This window comes from Myzus persicae, unplaced genomic scaffold, assembly GCF_001856785.1.
Source record: "Myzus persicae strain clone G006 unplaced genomic scaffold, MPER_G0061.0, whole genome shotgun sequence".
NCBI classification, from domain to species: Eukaryota; Metazoa; Arthropoda; class Insecta; order Hemiptera; family Aphididae; genus Myzus; species Myzus persicae.
In genome coordinates, this window is record NW_019104040.1 from 90,962 (window position 1) to 99,568 (window position 8,607).

The window sequence follows — 8,607 nt, forward strand, 5'->3', positions numbered from 1 at the left end:
GTTCACTCAAACCTATAAAAAGAGGTAAATATTGAGGTGTTGAGACTGTTACAAAAGCACACACACTGAAATATGTATTTATATTTTATTATACATTATTCAACGATGAATACAAATAATAGTCCCATAAATGGTAAATTGTAATATGCATCATGGTAAAATATAATAGCCATATGCGGTGGAGGCACAACATCAACTGCTCGTCATTAAATTAAACATTTCATCACCACCCCCCGCCACTCCCCATCACACCACCCTCTACATAACTATACACGTAATTTGTTCGGACTGTAAAATATAGCGCTGGATAAAACTGCAATCATGCTAAATGTGAATGCCAGAGACGCGTTTAGAGTTTTTCTTCCCAAGTACCATTTTTTTGCTCGTTTCACCAGAAATATCTTTTATTTGAAATCATCAAACAAATAAACATTTAGTTTTCAAATAATTGTATATTATATTGTGTTGCGAGGGCTGAATTGCCTAACCGCGTCACCCGTAAAAACTGTTCTTGATTCTGAGCTGGGCGATAAATGTATTGGTTTTACGAGCCTGCGTCAATTGGTCGTATGAAAATGGCCGTGGTACAAATTAGTCGTGTACTTTAGGATGGTAATTCACAGACCTTTTCGCGATAACTTGTATAAGAACGGCATGCACGAACGTCAAATATAAAACAATCATTTCATTTTATTTTATTAAACTACTCTTGGCAACATTGGCCATTTAGATTCATGTTATATTGCAGCTGAACATCGTCTAAATTCTAATATTTGTAAAGACATTTTTACTAATAATAATCATTATTATATATATATATTATATATGGCGATATTATTTAGAACATTTGATGAGGAATTTCAGTAATAATAGTGAGCTTTTTCAGCTCATAATTTATAAAATATATAACTAATATTTTTACACGTCATATTATTTATTTTTTCATAATAATTTATAAAAGAAAATGTTAAAACATGTATAATTTTCATAATTGTAATATTCCATTACAAAGGCCTACCTAATTAATGTAATGTACGTGCCTACACCATAATGATATCGTTAGTAGCCGTAATTAAGTTTGACAAGCGTTTACTTTGATTTATTTCGGTGTACGAGAAAAGAGTTTTGGATAGAAAAATGCACAATAATATACAATTAACATAATTTAGTATAATACATGTATCGAAGGTTCATAACGGTTTGAAACTATTAATACTTACCTACTTTAAATGGTTCATTAGACCGTCACGGTTGATAATGTGCAGTGTAATGCATCACATCATACTGAATTTAGGTATTTATTTAACATTTTACTTACACTAGAAATTTAGGGGCCTTACAAAGCTGACACATGGCTACAACTCCGTGGATAAAAGTGAACCGCCTCCTTGATCTTACTACATTTTTAAGCTGTTGAGTAGAGCTAACTGAGTGAAAACATATTAACAGAGTCAATGTGATGATAGATGAACAAATGAAACAGAGCAAAAATATAACTTTAAAAATATAATCTTTTAAAAAAAACTTGTTCCTATGAATTAGTTTGAACAAAATAACCAACATAAAATAAGGTTAATACTAATTATAGGTAATGCAACTTTTATAACTGTAATTGAAGCTTAAAAGATCAAAAAATAAATAAACGACTAAGATTTTAGTAATTGCATAATATGGTACAGCACATATATTTCGTTATACAAATGAATACACCTGGTGTCCGAAGTAGTGATGATACAAAACATAATGATTTTCGCTTTTAAAAAAATAAACTTAAGTTATATTATAACGAGTACAAAATATCGGATAAAAACGCAGTAAAATTTCGTCCACAAATAATTCAAACGAGTTGCCATTGTTCTTGATAAAATTAGTGAATATTGAGTGAAATTGTATATGATATTATTCTAACTGGAGATAGGTTTATAATTTAATATTCTACGATATCACTTACCTGGCTGGGTAAATAATTGCATACTGAACAATTTCAATTATTGAATTTAAATAGGAAAAAAGAAATTAGAAATTAAAAGTGAAGTATTTCTATATTTGTTGATTATTAGAAAACAATCACCATAAAAATGTTTATCCTTTGTATATTTTACTAGTTAAAATGAAATCACTATTTAAAAATATTTTTTTCTTCCTTTTCTTTCATATTATGCTGACGTATTGTTCTCCTTTGTGTATTCAATATATCTTTAATTATTCAACATCAGTTGTTTTTGATTATAATAACATAAATACTTATAAACTATAATATACAACTTTAACGTTTCTGTAGTCTTAGAAACGTTTCAAAAAGAACTGTAATATGTACACAGGGCTATGCTTTTTTACTAACAAGTCTTCAATTGTTATATCACCATTTTATCACGTCTTAAGGGAAAGCGCAAGTTATAGTTTGTTAATCTCTCTAAATAGGACATATCATAGGTTATCACCTACGTTAATTAGTTTTAGATGTCATTGGTTGTCCCGACGTCGTAAAATATTTTCAAGTTTAAATTAACTTTTTATGGTTTGTAGATATGTAATCTGTAAACGAATTTGTAAATACATTAAATAAATTAAAAAAAAAATAACAAAAAAGAAAGTAGGTATGTAAATGCTGCAATCTCATAGCCAATTATTGTATTACAGAATAAGTAAGATAAATTCTGTAATTTTTTTTTTTCGGAATCAAAGATAAAACAATACCTAAACAAAGAATAGTATAATATGTCCAACAAATGCCACTATTATTTAAAGTGTCTATATTTTATAATAATTGTAAGTATATTCATAAATCAGACACAATGTGTTGATTATTATTATTCAGTTGACATTGAAAAAAAAACCAATTATTTATTTGATTTTTAAAATACAACAACAAAAAGTGGATTTAATGTCACGTTATAATATATTATAGAGCGACTACGACTTAGTCCAAAACTGTTTATTACGAGACTAATCGACTTCGTGGAAGATATATTTTCTGAGTTTTCGATTAGCAGTTGTTTGGGTTTAGCACATATAAATGTCTAAAAAAAAAAACCACTTAATTTTGAGTGAACGGCCACGCTCTGGGGATATTTAGCAAGAGTGTATTAGAACCTCTGTGGTTTTTTTTCTAGAATTCTGCCATAAAAATCGATGTGGAATCGATATATAGCCTGCACAGAAACCTGAAAACTCATTAGATAAGTAATCGTTGCTATATATAATGAATACTGACGAGTATTACGATGCAGTGTCGTACTGTTTCCGAAGATTTGAGATAAAAAAAAAAAATGGTAAAAACTAAAAGTTAAAACATAACTATAGCTCGTAAGCAGATACAACATAATAATTTCGTGTTATATTTTAGACGTTATCATTATAATAATATAAACATACATTTAAATATATAGTATTAAAACATTTCAAAAGATGGCTTGACACGTACCTAATAAATATATTAATGTTTAGTATTTATAACATGAGTACGCTTTTAGTTAAATAAAAACCCAGAATGTTGAAAATATTTACTTTGCTAAGCAAATACGCAGTTCGTTTATTATTATAATAATGTTGTCTATGTCAGTGTCAAACCCAAAGTCACACTTTTTAGTGTGTGAATGTTTTAATTTTACAGACAACATTGTGAAGGAATTGACTTGCGATCGATGAGATGTTTAAAAGTTTTAACAAATTATTTTGTTAGGAAATTAAATCCCGAAAAAATATAATATATCGAAACATTGCTTTTATTTTTGGACATTCCTATCGCCCATCTGACGTTTAATTCTTGTCTCTTGATTATATTATACGGGACTTCCGTATTAATAGTAAACCATGATTAGTTTCTAGAACACGTCGACTGTTTGAAATCTAAATGTTTTCTAATTTTTGTGTAATCGTTATGACGTGTTCATATAGTGGATTAAAATTGTTGTCCCGGTTTGACCTACGTATATAATATTTAATACACTTTGTTTTATTACAACCATCACACTGGCTTTGAACGGTTCTCAGTTTGTCCGACACTTCTAATCTCCTTTTCTTGTTTTACCAACGGATTGTAATTACTAAAACTCTAATAGCAAAATGGTAATATATTTTGAAAATGTTTTTATATTTTATATGAAATTATTGCTGTACGAAATAAAATATGGTTGCTTACGTGTTGTTACACTATCGTCATTCGCCATATTGGTAATTGGATTTTACGATTTTTATTTTTTTTTTGCAATTCATTAACAACTATTGCATCACAAATGAACATTGCGACATTGTATAACACAGTTTTTGTATCCATTGGAAACTCGTACTGTTCCACCGCCGTCGAAATTTGTCAAGTACCAACACTATAATATTTCAAGTGATAAAATATTAAGTGCCAGGAGGCCTGTATGCAAGAGACGTCCACCGATCATACGTTTTGTACCCTAACACATGATATTGCAGCAGCCATGATATCGCAAATAAAATAAATTGTAGTCGACGGAGTATGTTTTAAACCGAAAATGCGTTTCGCCGCAAATCGCCATACCCACTGAATGAGTACATATCGCCGATAATAAATTATAATGTACCCATGTCACACCCACATATAGTGATATTGATTGCTTCATGTCCATACAATTAATGTACTTTTGTGCACTAGGTACGCAACCTTAAACCTCAATATTACATATTAATGTTTTTCGTACATCAACTCTCTTTTATTTATCCGTTGCTCTTTGCTTGTACAATACAAAATTAGCTTTATATTTCATATCGAGCCAAATATATATAAAATAATTATGAAGAATGTTTTAATGAGACCCATGTATACTATGTTTTAGGTTAATGTACTAATGAGAACCAGAATTTATCTTACCCACAGTTAAACATCAAAATAATAAGTAATTTATTGAAATAATATTATTACTTCACCGTTTATAAATTTATTTTATGCGGTAAACGTACTGATTATCTCAGTTATTATATCATGGTTATGCGCATCCGCGTCGCCGAAATAAAATCAAAACTATCCGAGGTTTACGACTATGCGTGTTTAAGGCGCTGACAATGTCATATAAATACAACGCACACGTGTTTGCATATCCGGCGCGCCGTGTGAGTGCGATCGTCATCGTAGCGTTATATGAAACCGTCAAAGAGGGAATTCGTTTCAAAATGATTCTGTCCAACTTGTTTCATGTCACGGAACTAATTATTTAATTATTATGCCGGATGGATTAGATATTAATAATATCTAATATTATATTATAATATAATCGTGGCACACGTATGTATTAGATAATAATATTACGCCTACTGAACGTATTTGTTTGTCGCAAATATTATAATACTATTATATTATAATGTCTTTGAACCCCGTTATCATTATCCCGTCTAATTGCTATATTTCCTTCGATCCGATACGAATTCGATATGATAAGGGTTTGACATCCGCAAGCAGTGGTGTATCAACATAATGTAATAATGACGACAAAACACCAGTCATTGTGTACAATAGACTATTATGCATTATAATAATTAGCGCTTCTGCAGGGGTCGTAATAATACGGCGTTGGTCGTGCGCCATGCGATTTCATATTGTGGTCCACGATCTCTTTCAAAACCTATACCGGCCCAAAAAGTTCAGGCACAACAACATGTTTCTCCTATTTTTCAAACAATAAATCACATGCTATACGTGTTTCGAGTGTTTTGATCGTACACGAAAACTGTGTTCAGTCAAGGTAAGTAAAGTCAAATGTATATTTAGAGTAAAACCAAAGAACCTACTTTCAAACTTATTACTATGCGTAAAAAAATATATTATATTGATTCAGGTGGGAGATTTTTCTGTCACCGGGGGGGTGAACGTCCAGTACAACTAAAATTTACGGAGGGGGGGCGTCCAAATACCACAATGCACACACCTATATACACCTACACGTTATTACAAGTTATCGGTGCTGAGAGCCTCTATTTACCAGTTCACTGTTCACCCAAATAACTTGTTTACTATATTAGCAGAGCTCGCCAGAGCCGCATATGGTATCCAAATATGACTATAGGACAGAGTTCGTCGACATACCTCACCTTGAGTGCCAAACCGCCAACACATAACACACACACACACACACACACACACACATTATTGCTGGGCATTTATAGATACGAGTCATACGCAAAATCGTATTGGATTTGAGTTCAAACACTCACCCGAAAACATGGAAAAACCATTTATTGTTATCTTACCTATGTTGTTGTACAATACCGTTTGAATTTAGATTTTCTGGATTTTCAATTATCGGAGATTTTTTCTATAATTGTTGATTCTACGGCATCAGAGCTTGCGTTTCACGATCTAAACTTTTAGTATTTCACTTGATATAAAATATGTCCACCAGATTGGTAATGAGATCATTATTTCACATTCGTCTTAAATATTTTACACAGAATTCAACTTTCTACACGTCTGTGAATAAGATTTTCTCCGGCGAATTGAATTCATCTGGACACTTGACTCTGCAAAACATCGCTGAAACAACGAGGTTTGGTGAACATATAATAAAGAAGATTCGGTGTGTATTGCGTACGTATTTATTGTACAGAAACAAACACTCCAAATGCTATTGTTTCCCTTTTTAATAGCTTATAGAAGGTGGGTAGCTAGGTAATCGTTTTCAGATCGGATTCAAACAAATAGCAAAGCATTGTTATTACTCCAAATTAAAAGGCAAACAATAAATAAACACGAAAGCCTATTGATGAAATAAAACCAACACAAAACTAATATATCCAATTACGTGACCTGCCCATCGGTTACTCATGTACCACACTCTTCCAACGGAGTGGCAAAAGAGAGAGACTTCCTCAATGCTCAATGACGGAGTTTTATGACAATGGTCGAATGCAAATTTTGTGGTCACAGAACGTTCGTATCATTGCCCTCGTCTGTAATAATAACAGGTTTTACAAAAATGTTTTTCTCAATATATTCATATGTTGTATAAAATATTTGTAGATTAATGTTTGTAATATTTTTTATTTACTTATTTATTTGTTAATATAACGGTATTACATTAAAAACAACAATTAACACCTCCACAATAAGCATAGCTTGTAATATGAGATATTGTAACAATCAGTTAAAAATAATATACAATAAGTTATCAAAAAATAACTAAGCAAAATATAGGTAATAATATTTAGTAACTTATAATGAGATGTAGATAATTGCATACAACAAATACTTAAGTTCGTACCTAACACAATAGCAAAATTAGTGAATATTAATTGTTTTTTGTTAAGTGTTTTGAGTTGACTTGAATTAATATAACATTTTCTGAAGAATGTAATTCCATCGTAAATTACACTTTTTTGACCCAATACAGTACTAAATTTCATTGAATTTAAATTTGATAATGTTTTTGATTTAGTATTATATTCGTGTTGAATATCTGAATTATTGCTGATGTCCATTTTGAGCATTTTAAATAGTATACTAGACTACGATACATATTATGCACATATTGTACACACACAATTCACCTTCATAACTCATAATTATTGGAATTTGTAGCTGCTGATTTAGCAACCTATACCAAATGTACCCAATTTAACAAAACAAAAAAAAAACTCTCGCTGTGATTATGATTTTTAATTCACAGTGGTTCAAAATTCAAATGATCCCTCCGTAAATACATGGTCATTTAAGTCACTTATTTGTCTCCTGTACAACCCTTATAGCTAATAATAATACCAATATATAAATATATTAAGCGGAATGATGAATGTATTGGAATTATTTGTGCTTTTTTGTAGTTTTTTTTTAATATTTGTATTTGCTTCTGTCATCAACTTTTGAAACAGTTATAATAGTGATTCATCTTCAATTTTGATTATGGTTTATGTGAGCGATCAAAATTTTCTTTATTCAGAATCGTTTTTCGTATACAATGATTTCATATAATTTGATTCAAATTTAATACACCCATTACAGTGACACACACAGCACTTACAGTGCAGCACTAACCCACCTTTTTTAAATTTAAATTTAATATGAATTTTAGCTTAAAGCCACAAACGATCTTTGTTAGACGTTAGAGTAATTGGAGTTATCATTTTTAAAACATTGGAAATTCAAACCTATATAATATGAATATATGATAAACAATATAATAAAAAAATATTTATAGTAAGAACTTAAAACAAAACTTTTACACAATTATGTATATCATTCTAACTAAACACAATGCCATTTTAAAAATATTAGAATAATTTACAATGGTATTATATTATGATAAACTATATTATAGTAATTAATAGTTTATAAATTATATCATGTACCTATAATGTTTTAAGAAAAATTACCGAATTAATAAATAAAAATCATATTTATTAGAACCTAATATTATACCGTATAATATAATATCGATGTAGTTTATCTTTAGAGTAATCAAATTAAATTAAATCGATATTATATAATATGGTTGAATATAATATAACATCGTCAAATGTGTTCTTAAATCGTTCATAAAAATGTAAGTGGTTTTACTTTTATATTATTTAAATACAGTAAACAAATCTTTGAGGAAACTCGTATTCCACTTTCACGCTTTAAGTGTTAAAAAGAACATTAAAATTTAT